The sequence below is a fragment of the Anomalospiza imberbis genome, chromosome 5 (assembly GCF_031753505.1).
Source record: "Anomalospiza imberbis isolate Cuckoo-Finch-1a 21T00152 chromosome 5, ASM3175350v1, whole genome shotgun sequence".
In the NCBI taxonomy this organism is placed as follows: domain Eukaryota; kingdom Metazoa; phylum Chordata; class Aves; order Passeriformes; family Viduidae; genus Anomalospiza; species Anomalospiza imberbis.
In genome coordinates, this window is record NC_089685.1 from 72,265,484 (window position 1) to 72,288,279 (window position 22,796).

At 40.8% G+C, this 22,796-nt stretch overlaps 1 protein-coding gene across 9 annotated transcripts in view; it reads right to left on the reverse strand.

Annotated features, from left to right (window-relative positions):
• CALD1 (caldesmon 1) overlaps nt 1-22,586 on the reverse strand; it is a 311,531-nt gene extending 288,945 nt beyond the window's left edge. For 8 of the 9 annotated variants that reach the window (XM_068191946.1, XM_068191956.1, XM_068191955.1 and 5 more), the window contains exon 1: nt 22,484-22,586. The gene's annotated coding sequence lies outside the window, so the exon portion shown is untranslated. The remainder of the gene's footprint in view (nt 1-22,483) is intronic. The other variant, XM_068191948.1, reaches the window with a different exon arrangement.
• Between the last annotated feature and the right edge of the window lie 210 nt (nt 22,587-22,796).

A 22,796-nucleotide genomic window follows, 5' to 3' on the forward strand; every position in this document is an offset into this window, starting at 1 on the left:
ATCAAAGAAAGATCTATCTAATAATTAGGCACTAAGCTAAGTGGTGAGAAAGGAGAATTAACATGAAGTAAAAATCCTGCATCTCAATTAAGTACAATCACATCATCAACCTAAAGAATGTTCAGGAGTGGGGTTGTCACCTGCCTGGACTATCTGGAATCACTCCAGCTTACATTAAAGAAAAAGGGAAAATAATTATTTAATTATTCATGCGGTGCAGAGCAACTATAAAGAGAGTCATGACCAGTAGCAGCATAGTACAGGATGGCAAATGCACCCCAGCTGAACAGAGTGGCATTTCAACCTTCAATCTTGCAAGGAGATCTGAAAATAGATTGGACTGGAAGTGTGTCTCTTTCTGCTTTTCTATCTAACATGCTCCTTCTATGCATCCTGATCAATTTTCAGAAAGATCTTGAATTCATGAAAATTTAAAAACAGAAATAATTTTTACCCAGCTTTGGTCAGTATCTGCTGACTCACATTCAGATTCCTCCAGTATTTGAATCTTCCATTGACTCCAGAGAAAATTTATGGTTGACCACAGAGCAAAAGCTTAGCTAACTAAATACCATAATGCATATTATTTGCCATGCAACAGTAAACACAGGAGAAAGAGGATATGAGGTTGCAAAACATTTTTCTTTATGCTTTGCATATTTTTTGGAATAGGAAAGATAACCACATTAGGCAAAGCAATGTGTTTGTTTTGTCTCAAGGACACTGGCTCACAAATAAATGTTACTGCAACTAGTCAGAGTTCAAGTCATTGTTGCCCAAACTATAAAAAAAGAACTAAAAAAAGAAAAAGACAAGGCCTTTGGAAATCAAATGTTATTCCTCACCCCAACAAAATATAAATAACTCAACAGTTTAGTGACCAGCAGTACACAACAGAATGAATCCTGGGTATCCAAGCATCAAAGCTGAAACAGTCTATGAATATTAACTCTTATGTGGCAACACAAAATTTGATTAGAAAATAAGAGAAACTCAGTGAGACAAATAACTTGGCACTGGCAGACCCGACCCATGCTAAGCTTCAGCCTCCTTGAGTTTTACAGCAATTTCCCTGCAAGAATAGATTTTAGTTGAATTAAACATGATTGGAGGGATGGTTTTACCTTTCAGATGGTCACTTGCTGCCGAAGTCTAAGGGTTACATGAACATGGAGAAGCCAGAGAGGCTTCTCAGTTAAACCTTCTTTTCCAGATAGGGTGACTGACTACCAAATTAGAAACTTCCTAATTCTTCCTGTTGAGGAGAATTCTATTATCCTTCTCACAGCATTTCTGCTTTTCTTCAAGATCTGCAACAGCTCAGTCTAAAATCCAAACTCAGGCAAAAGCTTTGGGAGGCTCCTTCCATTCCCTTTCAAAGGGGAGGGAGGGTACAACGATGAATTGTGACAGGACAGGGGAACCAAAATAAGCCTCAGATGTCCAAGGGGAAGACAGAATATCCTAGAGGGAAAGAGCTGTAATAAACTAAGAAATGCCATCAGTCTTTTTATTCAGAAGAACAGTCACAGCAGCAAGAATAAAAGTGATTTTGCCATTTTAAACTATTTTGTTTAAAATTATTAAAAAATTTTTCAAGGACTATTTTGTCTTTTACATCTCAGGCCAAGCAGCTAAAGCCGCTGAAAATGGAAGCATATGCCAAAGTGGGCAAAACATTCAAGTCCATCCACATGTCCCATCTTCATCTGGCAAACAGAAAATGCAATGCTATTTACAGTCCTTTGATATTTCTTTGTTTCTCATGGGAAACTAGTTGATGTTGTCTACTGCCAGCTCTCATTGTTAGCAACACTCATGGAGAGTTTATTCATTTTATGTCTTGATGCCATTTTCGAAAGCAACCTTTCTATAAGGGTCATATTATATTGATAAACAGCAAAAGTATCTTACAGACATCAGAACTCATTCACCAAGTAGAATTCAAGAAGACTGATGCTTAAATTTTATGTATTTCTTATTTAAAAACAGAACTCTGTTAGGCAAATCAGGATTTCCTTGATCTTTATGTTGTCGAAATATACAAAACCAAACAATAGCTGCCCACTCCACTAATTTCTCCTATCCCACAATACACAAAGACACAGTTTAAAGCACATTTCTATTTGAATACTCTCCATCTTCCTTTCTCAGCCCTGTTGAAAATCTGTGAATGAAGCAGAAATGCTGCCTGTTTTCATCCACGCTGTGGGTGCCAAGTTAACACTTCTCCCAGCTGAGAGCAGGATAATTTTATATGGAATGGCAGAGCCCTGCTCCATCAGAACTGCCACACTGTAACAATGACGTGAAGGTACCACCAGTTTAGGTTCATTTCTTTTAGTGTAAGTTACAGAGAGGATCTCTGGTCTCTACAGCCCCCAATGCTTTTAAATTTATTAGGCCTCACTACCTATCACAACTTACATCTCGTTTATGAAAACTTAAAATAACATTACCACCTGTAGACCAGTGACAAGAAGCTGACAGGAGGAATAGCTGTAGGAACAAACCTGCACTGTGCTTGAGATAAAAACACACCCAGAACACACAACACAAGGACAAAAGAGAACCTGGAAAATTAAAGCAACAGAAAGAATATGTTAAAAACAAAGAGAAGCAGTGATACCCAGACATCAAAGAAGGTGAAAAAGTGGGCAGAACCATTGGCACAAAGGGAATGAGACAGATTCAGCAATACACTTGGATAAATCCTTTACACCAAGGCCCAAAGTAGCTCTTACAGCACCTCCAGCTGCTGCAGCTGCATGGTGTCACTTCAAGGCATTATGACATTATTCTTTTATATTTAGAATATATATTTAGTATATATAGGATCCTCAGTGGTGCTCATCCCCTCCTCAGGCACCAAAAAGACAGATACTCTGCACTGCATGAGTTTGTGTCTGGTAAAGAGGCCCACACACCAGCAGAGAAGGAATCCCTGTTGATTAACTGTCAGATAGGAGTGCACAAAGAGTCTTATGATAACAAATACTTCTTGCAACAGGGTTCATTCTACCTGTGTGTCCAGAAACAGGAGATTAAAAATAGATAACCAAAGAAAGGGGTGAGGGGAAAAGAGAAGAATGAGTGTTTGAGAAGTTAAATGGCTGGTGCTGTAGCTCTGAGTTTAATCTACAAAACAGCTTTCGTCAGAACAATTAGATTGTTCTCCTCTGGGCCATTCATCATCTCAGATATTTTTCCAATTTTGACTTCTACCCACTAGAGATCAGAAACCTTCTAAAAAAATTATCATCTAGGGATTCCTCCACTGGAATCTGGACTGGCCTACATCATTCCTCCAGACAGTGCTCCTTGACTTTTTCCCATCGAGCTCACAATTGCTGTGCAATGCCTGGAATGGCAGCTCTGTGCTGCAGAAACTGGGCAGAGTACTGCTGAGAGCACTGGCAGCTGTGGCAGCCCACTTAGGCACAGGGTGACTTCCAGTTAATGTCTGGCTACTTTGAATTTTCCATCCAGGGTGCCAGAAACCGGACAAGAGTTTTAGTGATCCTTCTAGTAGCAAATCCCAGCCCCACTCACGGCTTTGCCCTGGGCATATTTGTGGGAAATGAAAAGAGCTGCATTCCAGCATGAGGAAAACACAGCTGAAACTCTGAAAAAACTTCTCTGAAACAGAGAAAAGGCTTCAGGTAATACTTTATTATCTCTTCACCTGGCTAATCTCTATGGTTCCTTGCAATACACAATCACAAATATATTTCTCCTCACTTTTAGCCAACATTCAACCACATTGCAGTTTTAGTTTCTGTCTGTGGTATGCATAGGATTTCCCCAGCAATAATGAGTGATTCAAAGTTTTCACTCTCACAACAAACCTGTGAAGGAAGGAGTAATTTCTCTTCTCATTTTACAAAAGGCTCATTATAAAAGAAAGAAAATAACATGTACAGCCCAGATATGTTCTGTGAATGAAGACCTTACATGGGGGCCTCCCAGTGTGTCAAACAGTGAAACAGCTTTTTTAGTATTATTTGGTTTTCTTTACAGGAGAGGGAAAAAAAAAAAGGCCCCTCTCTCTGAAAGAAACAAATTATTCATTTCCTAGAAACACAAAACTGGTTTCTGTCAAATTCTTTCAGTGGTATGCTCTGAAAAAGGAGAGAGGGCAGTGACAAATGTGGCAGACGATGATAAACTGCTGCCTTCTCCAGAAACAGCAAATCCATTGCTGTCAGCTTCCTTGCTGAAGCCAGAACCAAAGCACACATTTTACACAGGTTGAAGGGCCTCTTTATACAGCCATAAGTGACATCTAAATAATTTAAAATAATGGAGGGAAGAGGAGGATGCAGAAAAAAGAAGAAGGTTCAGACAAGTCCCAAGTACTGTCTTGTTCTAAGCCTACAAAAGAGCAGCACTAACTTTGCTGTCCCTTTAGAACTGCAACAGGATCACCTGTACTTGACCAAACATCTCTGATAACACATGAAACTCTCCATGGAGTTAGTGTAGACACAGCGATTTCTCAGCCCCCAAAGAGTGTGGCATTCTTCCACCTTCAAGCCAGATCTAATAGAATTTCAGACAGACATGCATTAGAAAGCTGTCTATAATAAATTTCTACTTATGTGGCAGATTTGTCTCCATTTTTAAATACCTGCCTCAATACAAAGGCAGCCTGGTTGCCTGTGGGCTGGTTTGCTCTCTTTGGTACCCTGCACACCACCTCCTTGATGACATGTCCATAGCCAAACAATAATGGATCACACCATCAATGTTAACTTCAGAGCAGAGAAAGGGGAAAAAAAAAAATAAAAGAAATAAACAAAAAACCCTAAACACAAAGCCTCACACATATCATTTCACCAGTTCAACCTTGCCTTTACAACTGCAGCCTTTGGCTAATACACAAACAGCTTCTTCTAGGAAGAAAAAGTTGCACTACTTCAGTGAGAAGTACAATGCTGAACAGATGCAGCTAAGCCCTGACAAATCCCTGGGCAGACATAGTTATTTCAGTTTGAGAGCTTGGAGTGTGACTGGAAGTCCAAACACTTTGAAGATTACATAAATCAAAGTAGCCTCTCCTTCAATATGGTGATTTCCTCTGCTTGGAGTTCCTTCCACTTTGAGAGAATGGATGTAAACTGGTCTCTCAAAGCAATACACACTGTTCACTATGGATTATGTGAAGTACTTTTTTCAAGAAGAGAAAAAAAAGCTTTGTCCTCACATTTGCTTCTACAGCTTAAAAACTTGTTACACTGACATGGTGCTGGGTGACTACTTGGGCTGTAGAGCAATGACAGAAAATCAGCTTCTCTCCAACTTAAGTGCAGAGGGAAATCTCGGTACCGTGGCATGGGGGAAGTGTGGTGACACAGGACAAGTCCTCTTGTAGTCACAAGCTTGTGCCAATGGGGGTTTCAGTACGTTTTTGAGAATAGGGCTACAGGCTATAGGATCCATAGTGGATTTCTGCTTCTGCAATTTGACCTACCTCCACACCAGGATCATTAGGGCAACCAGATAACTGTCTGTCTTTCTTTTGGGATGTCTCCAGATGTGCAGCTCAGTTACCAGAACGAAGTCATATCCAGAATATGAGCAGTGAGATTCAGCTGAAGAGCTGCTCAGTCTTAAGCACACAAACTACTGTGGCTGTGCAGCTGGTCTCTCCAGCAGCAAAAATCCTGGCATCACTCCGTACCAGAGAGGAACTACAGGATTACATTTGTTCAACTGGTCTGAAGGATGAGAACACCTTCTGGATCTTGTTCTTGCAACAGTTTTCCCCTGCTCTTTCCTCCACTTTGAAACACCAAACACCACACAGACAACACACCATGAGGCTTTTCACACGCTTTGCACAATCCAAAGACTGGTTTCCACCCTCCAGACCATAATTTGTCCACAAGACATAAGCTGAACTTCATTTATATAGCAGCATCCCCACTGGGGGTATGGTGCTCCATGTATTATCATATTCACCTCTAAGAACTCCAGAGAAAAATCCCTATTTAGGCCTACAGATGGTTGCATCAAATAGACTTTTATATACACACATATACATTGATTTATCTTGCAACAGATGTAGCACTAAGATAGTATGCAAACATACACACCATACTATCTTCCATAGTCTAAATAAAGTACAGCAGAACACTTCCTCACATAGGAACTTTTCTGAAGAAACTAAAAAAAAATGCACATTAATAAGGTTTTACTCTAACACAAAACCGAGGTTAAGGAAAATACACATTCATAAGGTTTTGCTCTAAAGAATAAGCTTTAATGGTACACTGATAAAAATGCATCTTCTGGAACAATGATCTTTAAAAACTCAGCATCTTACAAGGACCTGCTCTAATTGCTGCCTTAATCAACATCATAGCTTATAATACAACTTGCAATTAACATATGGTAAATAGCATCTGCCAATTAGGCTATCATGTGCATTGTACATCTGATTCCTGTTTGCACTGGAATGCAGCTATTAGTGCTGGAACTTGTCCAGGGTCTCTGCTCTGGCCTCTAATGCTCTGTAGATGAGCAACTCTCAACTTTATGCAGCTGTTAAGAGGAAGACAAGATTCGTGCACATATGAATTAGGTCATAGATATGAACCTTGAAAGGAGGTTCATTAGTCATTTTTAGAACTCCACTACTTTAAAGTAGAAGAAAATAAATCACAAAATACATCCACTTCATCACTGCATAGTGTCATCACAGACAGCAAAGTTAAAACTGTATTAATCACACATATCCCACCATTTCTCCCTTTCTTGCCTGACCATCATTTCCCTTTTCCTTTGTTAAATTTCATAGACTGGGGAAAAAACACACACATTTTATTTAGTTATTCGAGATCTAATCTCTGCTGTTGTCAAGTGCCTTCTATGGATGGCTAAAGATTCACACTTACCAAGACCACCTACATCTGCTCAGCATCTGCAAGGACAGTTTTGCACAGAACCCACGGTTTTTGCTCCTGATGAAGCTGCAATTCTCAAACACACAGTGCCTAGCAAGTCATAGAGGTAAGATGTGAAGCGCCCTAAACTTCTTAAAAAATATAAGACAATGAGGGATTCTAAGTAACTGCATGATCAAAGCATGAAAAAAAAAAAAAAGAGAGCTATCTTAAAAATTCAGTAAGTGTCTCTTTAACTTTCTGAAACCAAAATCATTCAAAGGGGCATGCTCCAAACTTAAAAAATAATAAAAATTTAAAAATCTACCACAGAAAGCCTATGCTTTTACCTGTCTTGGTAACTCATTCTAGAGTGGCTAATCAATCTTTATCAAAAAGACTCCACCACTGGTAAGGGTCACAATTTTTGTCAGGGTTCCAGAGGTAAAACATGCTGGGGAGAAAGCCACTGCCACAATTATCAGTCAAAGCCTATTAAAAACATCCTTTTACCAGCAAGAGAAAATTGTGACCTAGGACTCAAGATGAGACTTCTCTGCCTAACTCTGTCACATGATTTTGGGGTGAGACTGGGGACAGGGGGTTACCTCAATGCTGCTTCTTCCCCTACTGCCCTTTGATTCTCATCTGATCAGATTTTAAGTCCTTGAGGCCTTGGAATGCTTTTCAACATAAACAGTGCTTAAGCTCCCCCTAAGTGTGGTATAAAACTATTAATACAGAAAATAGAAAGTGTTTTGGTTTCTTCTCCCTGGGATAGAAAGAATACCAATAGAAAGTCCAAGGAAGCACGCAAAATTTTCCACACTAATCTATTGACTGCATGCTGCAGAGTCAAGGTCCATTAAGAGCAACATAGGCCTTGCTTCAGCCTGAAAGCCAAAGCTCAGTTGTCATTTGCACCTGTGCAATGTACACAGCAAAGGTTTATATGCACCATTCCATCATGTGCTCCTGCTGCTGTCAAATGCACAAAAGGAAGAAAATGGAAACATGAACCAATGAAGTCATTTTCCTTCCCACATACAACCTCAGGCTGAGATGATGTCAGGTTTCACAAGCAAAACCAGTTTGAATGACAGCAACATTTGAGAGGAGAAAATCCAAAGGAAACTATATTTCTCAAAAAGTGCTTCTGCTGATTCAACAGGCAGCATTCCCTGCTGCAAAGTCTGAAACAAATCAAGACTGTGTGTGATACATGGATGTCACTTTGGCTTTCACAGAATGGGGAAAATTGCCCAAAGGCTACACTCTCTCCTGTGCCAAACAACTACTGAAGGGATTATAAGGCTGGTTACCTTTACTCTCAAGACATGCAACTTCCTGCTGAACCATAAAAAATCTTATTGGCCTATTACTGCTGTAATTTCTGAGAGCTCTCAATCATCTCTACTAAATTATGACTCATACATGAATAAAGGTAAAGGAAAAACCCAGGTCCCTTTGGTCCTCTTACTGGAATAAAAAAATGAGAAGAGTGGACATGGTGGGAGGGGTAGTAGTGCTGGCATTATTATAGCAGCATTTGAGGTGCTGCTCCTTCCAGGGAATCTCTCTGCAGGACAGCTGTGGTTGGGCTGCATCCTTTTCCAGGGGACAAGACCTGGACTGAGCACACAGCCCTCACTCCTGACCTTTAGTCGCTGCTAAATGCCATGCTGTATTTTTTACAAGAGCCACAGAAGTGCTTGGGAGAATTATAGAGTGAGGGGAGCTTGAATTTTTCTCCTCTGTTGATTAAGATGCATGCATCTACCTAGACTTATTAGATCCTGCATACCAGGGTTCATCTGGCTGTATCAAAACATAGATCTGCTGCCTTCCTCTTTCCTCCTCATAGCCAAGCAGCCTTTAGCAAAAACAGAGATTGGAGAGAACAAAACAATCAAGTGGAAACTGCTTTCCCCACATTTCCCCACTCCTCTTGCTCCTGGCTTGCTGCTATTCACATGCCCTACTATTCAGGACAGTAGCCTCCATTTGAGGTAGGATTTAAAAAAGATGAGGGGAAAATTGACCCATTCCCCCCCCACCACCACCACCCTTGCACATGACTATTTAGAAAGACAGGTGAGGAAGGTACATGACACTTTAGCTGATGTATTAATGACTCCTGTCATTTCAGGGTAAACTTAAACTTGGAAAAAAATGCAGCAAGCTTGAATCATATTAAAGCCCTGATTTAGCAAAGTGCTCTGAAACACATGCTTATAGTTAAGCATGTGCCTAAATGCTTTGCTGAATTAGGACCTATGTTGGTAAAAGGGGCAATTGATTAATGGCTTCTGACAACCACCAGAAACTAATGAGCCACAGACCTCTGCTTTTTCCTCCAAACGACTGTACTTAAACCCAAAGGAAATTTCATTATGGAAACAGAAAATACTTATAAATAAATCATACATGTCTCCTTCGCAAATATTAATTTTTATCTGCAATTAGTGGTAAACCCAAAACTTCCTTTCATACAGTAATCAGAGACAGTGCCGTTTGCCCTGTGAAGCTGGTTATTCTTTCAAACCCATAAATTTCTCTCTAGAACTCCATGGTTTACAGAAAGCTCTGTGAACCCAGCTAAATCAACCACGAAATATGCAGGATCCAACAGAGGAACCAAAAGGTTGCCCGAGACAAGCTTCAGGGTGAATCATGCCAGCACTGTACAGCCTACCTAAAACTGAGAGAGCTCAGCAACACAACATGCTGAAATCTGCTTCATGCTGCTTCCCTCTGAGACACATCAAATCCCAGGGAATTCACATATTTGCTAGCTCCCACATGAGAGGTAGAAAAGCTATAGAACAGTGAGAGGATAACTTCAATCCTCAAAGCTCCAATCCAGCTATTTGCCAAGTGCTCACCATTGTGGAGCTTTTCTGACTGGCCACGTGTTTTAGCTTTCACTTTGGTTGTACTTAGGGGCAGGAAAATCCTCTGGTGCATCTATAGGAGCCCTGACATTCACGCCTAATGTCAGCCTTACCTAAATCTCATTAAACAACTCGCCTTGTTTTTCCTAGCAGCATCACTTCAGCACAACACTGACACCACTCCCAGCAGGATGGAAGGAATCACTTCTGTTGACGCTGATCCAACAGATCCACCCAGAAACGTCAAGGTAGTAAGTTACTAAACAGGGACAATAACATCTGAGGTCTCATCGTTATCACTCATAAAGTATGCAAAAATATTCTCCCTTTTTCCATGTTTGCAGTGGTATTTTGGTCATCTAAATCAGATTTCAAGAGTAGGTATATGTTATGGAATGAAAACACAAGACTTTAATGGTGTTTACAGAGGTTCCAGGGCAGAGATGGAAGTGGCTTTCATGCCACATGACAGCTATGAGCAGTTAATTTCCTACATTCACTCCCCCTTGCTTGAAAGGCCACTACTTCACCTGTAATTTTAAGGCTAACCAACTGTGAGCCCTTGTGGACAATTTGTCACTGAACCGTGACCTACTGATGAGATGGAGACTTCAGCTGCCACAGTTTTATTGAAATGTTTCTTGAATATCCATTATGGCCTTTGTAACAGAGATGAACTCTTAAAGGTAGCTCTGAGAAAAGAAAAGTGACATCACCAGCAATTCTGAGCCTTGGGGAAATGACCAAACCCAGGTTTTGTTGTTATTTTTTTTAATCAAAAAAAAAAAAAAAAAGTTTCAGTTCCCTAGGTTTGGATCAGATCTCCATGGATCAGACAGACTCTAACAATGCCCCAGAGGAAAAGGTGGGGAAGGAAAAGGAAAACACTATTTTTTTTTTCCACAAATCTACAAAAATAAGATATTACATTACTAAGTAAATGATCAGTGTTTACACTTCTGTTTCACTGTGAAGAGGAAAACAAATATCTACATTTGCACAAGTGACTTATCTATATGTTTATTTTAACTCAGATCCTGGCTCAAAACATACTTGAAAGTCTATTTCATGTTTCCATGGATTGCAATTACCATTTTTAAATACACAAACAGAATTTTATAAACAATAACTAGCAGCCAGCTAAGGTCTACATATTCACCATGGTACCACGCACAAAATTTCCCTAAGGTTTGGATAGAAAACTTCCAGCAGATTCAAAAGGAAGACAAGGTGGTGAGTTTAAAAACATATGTCCTTATCCACACAGTGCATGGGAAAGTTTGAAACTGCAGGTATTTCCTTTTCCTGGCACTGTGAAAATCCACAGTGTATCAGTTATCGCCCTGAGAGGTAAGCTTGGATATTTCTGAAGGTGAGTGCTGTGGCTGGGAAGTCACCAGCACAGTAAAGCTCATCCCTTTAGGAAGCCTCTTCTGAGAAACTTGGCTAGATTCAGCTTTGCCCACACTGAACCCATAGATTTACACCACTGATATGTGGCCCCATCCATCACACCCACACCTGGGCAAATAGTACAAAAAGCCCCTTGTATTCTTCAGGGGATTAGAGCTTTTCCTCTGCTTCATTATAGTAACAGATCCATTGTGAATTATTGCCATTATGCTTCATGACAGTAACGAGTCCAATTTTATATTTCCTAGGCCTTGTATTTCCAAAGCTGTTTTCAGTACTGCATATTTCCACTGACAAGCATTCTTTTTTATTCCCCTCTCAGTGGAAAAAGCTGTCTTGAACTGAAAGAACAGCTTGGCATTAAAGGACAGTGAGGAACCCTTCCCTCCAAATGTGCTGTTCTGAATTCAGCAGGCTCAAACCATGGCAATCTCTTCGCTACAGTGGTGTAGGTGTTCTCAATTTACTTCTTTAGGGAATTTATAAGACCTGTTCTCTTCATTAACAACCATCTGAGCATTTAGGAAGCCTCTGGGAAGCCAGTCTGGAGGAGATCAGGATGATTCTCCCACTGCTATGGGAAATTTACTTCAAAGACCCCCAAGTCTTTAAGTCATGGTGTTGCAAAGGGGATTAGAGGAGCAAGCACCTTGCTTTAAGCTGTCCCTCTTGGAGGTGGCTTCCATTTTAATAACATGATATCTTCCACAGGACTCACTCTACTTTCAACAAAATATGTTTTTCTTCTTCTGTCATGGCGTTACCTCTTCTTTCTCAAGATTTCTAAAAGCAGATACTAAAAATTAATGTGAAGCACGCCCATAGGTGTTGAAGAAACTTGGCTCCAGACACATCCTGCCCTCCCAATGTGTTTCTCTATTGCAAGAACCTCACTGAAGCATTTCATGCATGCATTCTCATTCCCCTCATTGCTCTAGGGCTTGCCTCCCTATTTCAGTGTATTTTGTTTTTCAGCCTGACCTATCCCATGAAGCCAGAATGTGGCTGAATATGTCAGGCAGCCCAAGCCATCAACCAGAGAGATCACTGACAATATTCATTAACACAAATTTTGCTATTAATAGCTTAAAAAAAACCCATGAAAGTTAAGAATTACAAGTGAAGGAACAAGTAGCCAGAACATGCAAAATTAGGCCATTTTCAGCTTTGAGCATTCTCAATTTGTGGGTTAAATCTCTCCAAAAATATGGTAGTGGCTTGGTAATTGCTTTCACAAACACTAGGTAATGTTTTACTGAAGTAGTAATTGACAGATATTAAAAAAAGGAGTCAAAAACCTATAACCCAGGGCTGGTGGCAAATCACACTCATGTCATATGTTTGGAAACACAGCAGCTGCAAACAGCACTCCTTCCCTCTTGGGTACTGGTCAGTTCCTGGCTGGAAACCTGAATATATCCACAGGTACACACTGCTGCAGGAAATAGGGGAACTATTGGAAGAGAGCAAGCAAAGTTCCCAGAGCTCTAGGAAGCATGGTGTCCATGGAGAATTTGGAAGGGTCAGGCTTGCCAAGCCTAAAAGCCAGTAATTTTCGCACTTCTATTAGAGAATGATAAACCCTTCACATCCCCTGAGGGCAGGAGAAGATGTCATGTGCTTAAAGTGGAGCAACAGAGACTGATTTTGTCCCTTGACACCAGCAATTTCCCTACCAATTAAGACCCTTGGGAAAACTGTATAAAGGGAAGGATAATTAAGCACTGTAACAGGTCAAGAGAGGCAAACTGCAAAGCTCTGCATGGGACACCTCCAGAATAAAATACACCACTCAAAAATCACGTTAAATACTAAACTCTGCTTTGGGCCAATAGAATGAACTGGATTAGACACCAACATTTTTTCCCCCCATCAATCTTCTATATTATTTAATATATATTTTTTAATGCTACCTGCCAGTTTCAGCCTAAGTGTTACTCATGTGTGTCCAACAAGAGCAGCAGGAAGCTGCAGCTCCTCACAAGACCCCAGCACGGAGGAAGTAGTGCATGGTCATTACCTTCTCCACAAAGACACTTGCAGACAAAGGTTCCTAAGGATTCACAGCTGGCAAGACAGCAAATCCTCAGAGCCAGAAGGTATCAAAAATCGAGGACAGATGTAGCAAAAGCAGAACCCAAGACACTTTGACTATGGACATTGTTAAACATAGATAACAATCGACCCACCATACAAAACCCCGATCTGAAGCCAGATTGGGATGGCTGTCCAAGAGTAATGAACTCAAGATGCAGATTTTTTTTTTTTGTCAAGCATACAGTTTTAAAGTCCATTAATTCAATTCCTTTTCCTTAAAGTAAAATAATCTGAATCTGAACATTTAAAGAAATACAATATACAGATACCAGCTTTGACTTTCACTGAGTACCTGTTTCCTGGCCTTGAAACTCTCCCCTTAACCACTGATGTTTTCACTTGAATTTCCCCACCCATTTAATTTCTTTATGAAATTCCTTTTCCTATTATTATAGAGCTCTGATTTGTTACTCTTGTTTGGATCACAAGCATAACACGAGTTGGTATCAGCTACAGCTGCCACTCTACCAGCATCAGCATTCCATCTCCAAAAGTGGCTGTAAGATATTTGTAAGGAGATGAAACAAATCCACAATTTACCTATCAAATCATGCAATTAAAAGCAGGATAAAACAGGAGACGTTATTTTGCTGTATCCCTTAGCATTCAGCTTACCATCTGGAGCATGAGATGCACTTCTAACTTCATGTGCACATCTACACATTATTAAGAGTCATAAAACAATCTTTTTTTATATCCAAGCTACTCAATCAAATTCTTGGAGAGGTGATTATAATTATGAAATAGAAAGGCTAGGGAATGGGGGGTCAGGGAGGAAAAATAGCAATAAGGACACTTTTCTCCTCAAAACACAAGTAAATGTAGTAGTAACTCTTGAGCTCACTCTGCTACATGCCACAGGCATATAGAAAAAAAAAAGACATCCAGAGCAACTCCATTATTCTGTCCCAAGGACATCAAAGGTGGACAATAATTTAGCAGTGCTTCAAAATAGCTGCCTTTTAGGCACATAAAATAGGAGGCAAGATCTAGAACACAGCCAGATCTCAGCTTCATGCTGCTGACTCACGCCTAAGAAAACAAATGAAACCCAAAAATCTCCTATTGGGTTATTTAGAATTTCACTGAAGGCTTTGAAGTTTGGGTCCAAGCTATAGCCAGCTCATCCAGACTTGTGCTTGGATTCTCTGAGTTTGGGTTCTCTGTGAGCCCAGCCACACCATCCTTCCTGCTGTCACAGCCACATTCAGAGTCATAGAGGTGAACCCTTCAGCAAAGTCCCCTGGCCTTCAAAGCCACCATCCACAAGGGTCTGAGACCTCCTTAGCTCAAATCAAAACTCTTCTGCCCATAGCAATGCCATTAATATTTAGACCACAGTAGGATTTAGCAAGACAGCTACTGGAAGCCTTTTCTGGAGACCAGGCTCCAAACCCAGCCCTCTCCTAAAGAGAATCTAAAAGCTTTAGACAAGGCAGTCCACATTTCTGCTCCCTCTCTGCACAGGCCTATTTTTGGGTAAGTTGGAAGCACTCCCTTGGGCAGGAATTGCATTCAATTAAACATTGATCAGTTGTACGTGTTGCTGACATCCAAATACACCTCTGGCATAACCAGGCACAGAACAGAATCTAATCTGGTTCTCTCAGGTCGGCTTGTTCCAAACGGGGAAACTGAGGTACAAAAAAAAATGAAGCATCTTGCTGAATATTCCTGTATCTGCCCACAGAGCTCAACCCAGTCCTGGTAGTTCAGGATTAAATCGGGGAAAGGCCCACATGCAGATGCTAAGTAATTCAGTAATAAGTGAATTATCTGTGGCAGAAAGAATTTCTGCTAAGGCTGCTCAAAGCCGTCCAAACCAGGCTGTCCTTCCCACAAGTGCAGTGGGGGTCACCTTTGTTTCTGCGCCACCTTCCCCTGCCACAGTTTCCCCTCTCACTGCTGAGGAGATGCTGTCCTCTGCTCCTGCCTGTGGTTCAAAATGTGTCTTGGTCTCGTCAAATACAAGCTCTGTACAACCTTCTTCTTTCATATTCTTTATAAGGGGTCATTTTGGGGTGTTGCTTGGTTGGGGTGTTCTTCTGTTTGAACATTTTATGTGCAAGTTGGACAGCGTAGAGAGGAGCCATTTAGATCCAAATCAGAGCCTCCTCTGTTCCTCTCCTAGCTCAAGCTGGATCAGACCTCAGATGAAATAGTGCCAACATTTCAAACTACTCTCAGAAGATTTTAGTTGGAATATCTTCTGGACAGTAGCTGCTCTTGGGAAGTCCACCTAATGCCAAAATTCCATAGAAAATCTTCCTGAATTGAACTACAGCCCTACAGCAGTCCTTAATGGATCTAAAATGGAAACCTACAGAAATGTTTCCTTCTTCATTTCCCTGAAGTGGATTCAATATTGAGGCTGCATTTCTATTTCTTTTGTTTTAGTGTAACATGGGCATGAAAAGGTAATGCAAAATCCCTTCCCTCCTACCCCAAAAGCTCATGCACCTTTGTACACCCTCCTTACAACTTTTAAATATTTCATGAACCTTGCAGTCCTCATCCATGGCTTCAGAGAGGACTTCACCTGGGCAGTAACTTTCACACAAGTGAGTTTTGTAACCTTCCAAACACCAAATTCTACAGTGCAGTGGAAAATTGAACTACCACTAAGAAAATTTTTTTTTCCTACTGCTTATCCTCAGCCACTTCAGAGTATTCACTTCCAAAGATAAACTTAGCCTACTAAAATTGTCAGTAGTGCATGGCTTTGTAAAGCTCAGGGACCATCACTGCAAATTTCTCAGCTCACAGAGGTAGGACTGGGCCTGGTTAAGAAGACTGCCCATGAGTGAGCCTGGATTTCAGCTATGTTACAATACTCAGACCCCCTCACCAGGTATATATCACTAATGAAGACCTGGTCCTCACTAATTAACATTAACTGAATGCAAGTTCAGGGTTTTTTAACCTGGTAAATCCATATGCTGTGCCAGTGAGGGGATTTACCAACCTAGATTCAGAAGAATCATTTGTGATGTGCCTTAATTTACATGAGTTCAGAATATATGTAAAAATATTTTATTTTCTCCATGCCCCACTCCTAGCTCTGCTACAATTTTATGATATTGCATTCATTTTGTGCTGATATAAACATGCCTAAATAAAAGACAAGCTTGCTTCCTCTTCCAAGACTGTCAAACAAATGTATCCTTGCTTGTGCTGGTCTCACAAACTAAAAATTAACAGCTGGGTAAAACAACAAAGGAAACTTGGACATGTTAAAACCATATTTTCAGTGGGTCTCTTGTGAACTTTGCAGAGGTTACACTCAATATAAAGTTCATCATTTTCATTTGATTTAGTTCCCCTCTTCTTCTAGCAAATAAATCATTCTACAGAAACAGGATTTTTATTGATGGCCCTCCTCAGTTTCCACAAGCCTGGACAGCATAAGCTTACAGGTCATGTAATGTGGTTTTTGCAGCCATTTGCCCAAATATTTTACATTGCCACTTCTTTATATTTTCCAGATCATGCACAAATTTGAACCAACCCTCACAGCCTCACCAAATGCAGCTACTACAGTGTTACTATCCACTAGCACAGACACGAGGGTCAAGTAGTCAAAAGACCTGCATGAGATCATAGAGACCATCAGCAAAAAAGGTGAAAGGTCAGAACTGATGTGATGATTCCAGCCCTCCTGGCAGCCTTGAGCTACAAACCACAGGCATGGATTCAGCCATTTTTGCATCTTTGAGAAAGGTTATCAAAATTTGTAATGGAAAAGCTTAAACGTGGCCTGTTTTTTTTTGTAGTAGGCATCAAATAATGCTTGATGTGGTAGCAGAAAGGGTCCATGCAACACTAAATGAAATACACAAGGCAGAAAGGTTATATCCCTAACACAGCTCTGTGGTGATCACACCTGGAATAATTCATTCAGCTCTGGAGAACTCATTTCCTCAGTGACAATAACAACCCAGGGGACGATCAAAAGAGAGCCATAAAAATGTTAAGCAAGCAGAGAAGAACTGACTTACAAAGAGAGTAAAAAAGCTATGGATGCATCAAATAAGTTTTAAGTAGGGGATGTGACAACTGTCTGCAAGTGTTTGAACAATATTAGGAAGGACAGAGAATCATTTCAGTGAAAGAAAAGTTTGCAGCTACAGGGAGCAGTAGTAAATTAAAAATTGTGAAAATATTTACTGATCAAAAAAAGTAATTTTAATAGCAAAATCTACTGGAGTATAGGGTGGACCTGATAATACGCTTAACCAACACTTCTGCTTGCCAAATTCCCAGCCCTTAAGAACCTAAAAGTTGTCAGTTAAATCCTGAAGACTTTCTGTTTTGGAATTTCTCCATTGGAATATTCTATCCCTTGTTGGGGAAGTTTCAGACATTCTTACCTCTTACACAGATAGGTCAGGCCCATTGCTCTTGCACTACCCCCAGGGAGTTTGGCTCCATACACTGAACTCAAGCAAACCTTGAGAGTCACCAATGCACTGTTCTGCCTTCCCCAGCCTTGGATATGCCAGCAAAGGGAATGGGAATGTTCATGCCATAGCCAGCCAGGCTCACTTCACTGTTCTTTCACCTGAATAACAGCCCAATACATAACTACTGGGATCCGATTTACAGGATGATCAATACCTACAGATGGAAAGCACAGGGGAACAGCAAACCTTGTTATAACAATGTCTTTTGTCTTGGGAAATGCTCTTCTTTTCCCTTCTGTACTTCAATGACAATTTTTCAAGGGTTCTATTTGTGGTACTCTATCAAACCTGCTAGTTTTAAAGAAAAGCAGTGGCTGCCTACACTATAAAATATGAACACAAGCAGTAAGTCCATCGAAGGCCTGCTGCTGGCTGGCCAATTTCCACGTATCCTAATATGGTTAAGAAAATGTTTGACTGGAGCCCAGAGCAGAGTGCCAAATTTAACAGCTCTGCAGCGAGCAGAGTGCCACAGAGCCCTCTGCTTAGGCTCACTCTAACTCCAGCCAGTTAGGCAGTCAGTTCAGCCTACTGGCAAGAACTAGACCATAATTGTACTTGTGCAGTCACAGAGCCCAGAGCCTTTTGTTCTCCCTGCCCTGCCAGGGAAGGTTCAGGCTTGCTGCCCTACAAGGATTTCAGGGACAGCAGCTCATTGGAGTGTTTCCCTTCTTGGGCTAAATATATTGAGGAAATCCTGGGTATCCCGAGGATATAAAAGAACGTGAAGTGCATGAGGCACTCTGGGTTTGTGTAAAGAGCAAGGTTTTCAAGGGCTCCAATACAAGACTTCTTTTTCTTTCACTTTCTTCACTTTTTCTACTGCTAATGTACACATGAGAGGTTTTACAATAGCAAACCTAAAGGGCAGATATCTTCCTCTCTCTTTTGCTACTACTGCCCTTTATGAAACTTGGCAAGGTGCAGGCTGCTTATCTGCCTCTAAGCCCTCTGCAAAATAAACCTTGCCCACTTGTGTTATGTATTTGCATTTCAGTCTTCCAAATTTCACTGGGCAGCAAGTGGTTTAGGGTTTTTGAAATAGCTAAGACAAAGGATGACAAAGTAAATGAAGGACATTATTGAGGTCAGTCTTCAAATCACACTTCAGTCTTCCCACTTACTCTCTTTTGTAAGGCCACCAAAATCATTGCAAAGCCTGGTAATAGAGATTTGTTGACAGAAGAGAGGGGGATTATTGAGTTTATATCAGTGAAACAACTCACTTTTGGCATTAAAAGAACAATGCTACCTTGATTATGCAAAAGGGCTAGCTGGCCTCTCCCAGATCATTTCCTATGAGATCATATGCAGACTTGGAAACAGAAGGGACTGGTTTCAGGAAGTTTGAAATCCTTTTATGGATTATATTAACAAGGCACAGGCTGTTCCCTAAAACTGATTGTACATCAAATTCCATTGCAGCCACATGCCTTTGGTTGGAATGCTTTAGCATATATGATAGTACCAACAGCCACCAAAAATAGCAGAAATTCTGTCATTTAATCCCTGGATTTTTTTTTTTTTTTTTTGAATACTGGGAATTAATTTTAATTTTTTGGGGTACAGATAGCATACAACCGGTTACAGCGGGAAATCGCTTCGGTTCTCAAAAAGTTTCAAGTATCCTACAGTGTCCAGCTACAACTTTTTGCAGAGTTAAATACCTGTCTTACATCACTCGAAATAAATGCTCAACTGCAAGATTTTGGAATGACACCTCATAGCTATTAGAAGTCAGTTTTACTTTTTCTTCTCTGGTACGTACTAGCAACAAAACACACCTACACAAAAGCACATCAGTGTCTGAATAATACTTTTTCTTTGAATTTGAGCTCACAGCTACTTCCAAACATTTATTATTTAGTATTTACTACCAAAAATGTTCCAGTCAGTTCAGTTACTGTACATTTACTCTTGATACAGAAAATTAGAAACCAAATGAGAAACTGCATTCCTTTTCCAAAAAATAATGCTGTACATTTCCTTATTTTTTAGAATTTCCCAGCTAGGCACTATTTTCCTGGGGATGCATATGGATGATGCAGGTGCCTGACATATACCAGGACTGTCCAGTGGTCCAGCAGACTCATGAGTCTAAAGACACCTCAGATGCTGTGCTTCTGTTTGGAAGTGTCACAGCACTTCTGGAGGCTCTGGCCTTCAGGCTCCTTAGCAAGGCTTGTGTCTCGTTTGGGCTTCATGTTAACTCTTTGGTGATGCATAAATTGCATGCTGAACTTTACAACACCTACACTGTGAGAGACTGAATTTCACTGTGGAAGGCAAACTAACCTGTTAATGGAGTTAGACAACACTCACCTATTTATTAGCAATGACACCAAGCAGATTTAGCTTTCAGTGGAAAGTAACAACATTTTCAAACAGCTTCTCTTTGAGGAAAGTTAAAATCTTCCCTCCTATTTACAGGTGGGGGAAGAGAGGAGTGTATAACTCAAATGCAGTTCCCTGTCCAAGCCCAGCTGGTCAAGAGCAGCACCTCTTGCACCCCAGGTAAGTTCCTTCCCCATGGGGTTGCACTTTCTCCTGCCACCTCACTGATGCCACGGCTGGAGAAGCAAAACATTTAGTATGAACATTCCCCCCAGCACTAAACAGCCATCTCCTATTGGAAAGAAGATCAATTTTAGTTCCTGTTGGGACTGCAGAGAAATAAGAGGAGTGAAAACCTCAAATTTATTATAATTATTTGCTATCTGTTTAATAATGGTGTTCTCTGTGCCAAAGAAGATGGAACAATTAAAAGACAACCACTGCCTTTGCTCAGTTTGGGGAATAACTATCCCTGATACAATCTTCCAGGAATCCATCCTTAGACCCTTGCCCATCACTATTTATAACTGAGTAAATATTAGAGGATTCACATCTTTTGCCCTGAAAAAACAAGACCTTTGGCCTTAACATTTTTTTTGGAAAGTGTTTCAGAGAAGGCTGTTGCTCTGCAGCAATGTTTTCTTCCATTAAAATTCCCTCTTAAAATATATGGCCCAAAGGAGGAACACTAGACCTCAAATATACCACAAATATGGGCAAGTCTGCCTGCAGGCATTTGGAGGCTGGGAATTTGCCCAAAACATTATCCTTCAAGAATTAACCAACACTCTGTCAGCACAGTTAGCAGCCTCAAAAAAACCCCAATTTACTTTGACATGCCTTTGTCGGGGCAGCTCACTAATTGAATATTGCACTGTTTATCACTGCTTAAGGTTTAATTATTCCCAAGGACTGAAACTGGAGCCTTTATAGATCCATGTGCAAATAAAAAAAATGTGTTTGGGAACCACTATTGCCCAACAAATTCACTTTTAGGTTTCTATCCTCCTGGCTTCAGCCCAGCTCACACTGCCTCTTCTTTTCCCCATATCTTGACACAATCTGTGATAGCCAGGGACCAGAAGAGCAGGCAGGGTACAGCTGACCACATGAACTCTGTGCTCAGGACTTTGCTCTGCTTGGCCACTTGAGCCTGCCTGTGAACATGAGAAATGAGAAAAAAGGTACTGAGGAAGGAGAACTCAGAGGCAGAAACTCTCTAGAAGTGTGTGCAGACACAAGAGCTGTCAGCTCTACCATGGGTGCGGCCATAATTCCTTGGGATGCTTACAAACCTTGCCCTTACAGGACAAGTCAAGATCAGATCATGCAAACAACAGCCCCTGGTAGTGACAGTCACTCCAGAGTGGTGCTCAACAAGCAGAGAAACCCTTCAAGGCAAGCCCTTTCCTCACCAAGGTTGGCTGCTTCACTTAAATTTTGAATCCTTCTTGTTTTCCTTAGTTTCCACTACTGAAACTCTGCATTGTGTTACAATTTTATGTAAATGTTCCATCCTTTTGGATCAGTGAATTTGCTGCACATGACATCATAACCACCTGTGTAGCCAGAATGATGGAGTGTCCTCACTCAGAGCAATTTGGGCTAAACAGCAATTATAAAACAAGGGCAGCCTGGGAGCATTTATTATTATTACCATCATTGCTTAGCAGGACTCCTATCAAGTGCTGAAGCAACAATCTTTTGAAAGGCAAATTTTCGCCCACCTGGCAAGCAGAATTTTTGTTACATGTCCCTATCAAAGTAAAACCAGAACACCTGGGGAACAGAAAGTCATTGACTTTGCTGACATATTCAGCAACATTATTATCTTAATGACACATAATGGTCTCCATATTCATAACCTTTCACCAAGAGAAAGCCTAGTGTGGCTGTTGGGCTGACCTCATAACCTCAGTCTGTACCCTGTGTGTGCAAAGATGAACACATGCAGGGTTAATGACAAAGACACAAGAGTTCGACCTTCCCAAGGGAAAATCACCTCCTTCCCATTCAGGTAATTTCCAGGAACCAGGAGATTAATATGGAGCCACAATATGGAAAAATTTCTCAATGTTTTAGAGAGTTAAATTACTATGCACATACTTACCTATAATCCTTAGCATGAAAAACACTAAAAAAAGGGAAGAAATGGGGTGGAATATTCACAAATATACAAGTAATTTCTGGCAGTCAGTTTGACCAAGGACTACCCCAAATTGTCCTGCAAATCAGGCTAATCACTAACCCAAAACAACCTTTTCCCTTACCAGACTTTGGGTTTCAAAGGAAACTAGGCTAACACTGAAGTGCATCTCATGATAGAAATTGTCTCAACTGAACAAAATATAGCTCCAGGAAAAAAACAAAAAGGCATAAATAGCATACACCTCACCAGATATGATGCCCCTGAGCCTGGAAGATGCTGCCTCTTCAGCTCCCAAGGGATTCTTTGAGTAAGCCAATGGTTATCACAGGCACTGGAAAGACAGAAGTGTTTACGTGGGGGGTTGAAGAGGGCACCAAAGGCAGAAAAAACCTTTACAGCTAGGATGGTCTAGAAAGCAAAACAGATCTTGATCCTTGCTGCAGTTGCTAGATACAATTGCATCACAGACTAAACTGATTTGCTGCCTCTTTTTCTTCTTCCAGTGACTCCTCTGAGAGAAAGAAACTCCCAAACAAGACAAGACAGACCACTCTGTGCA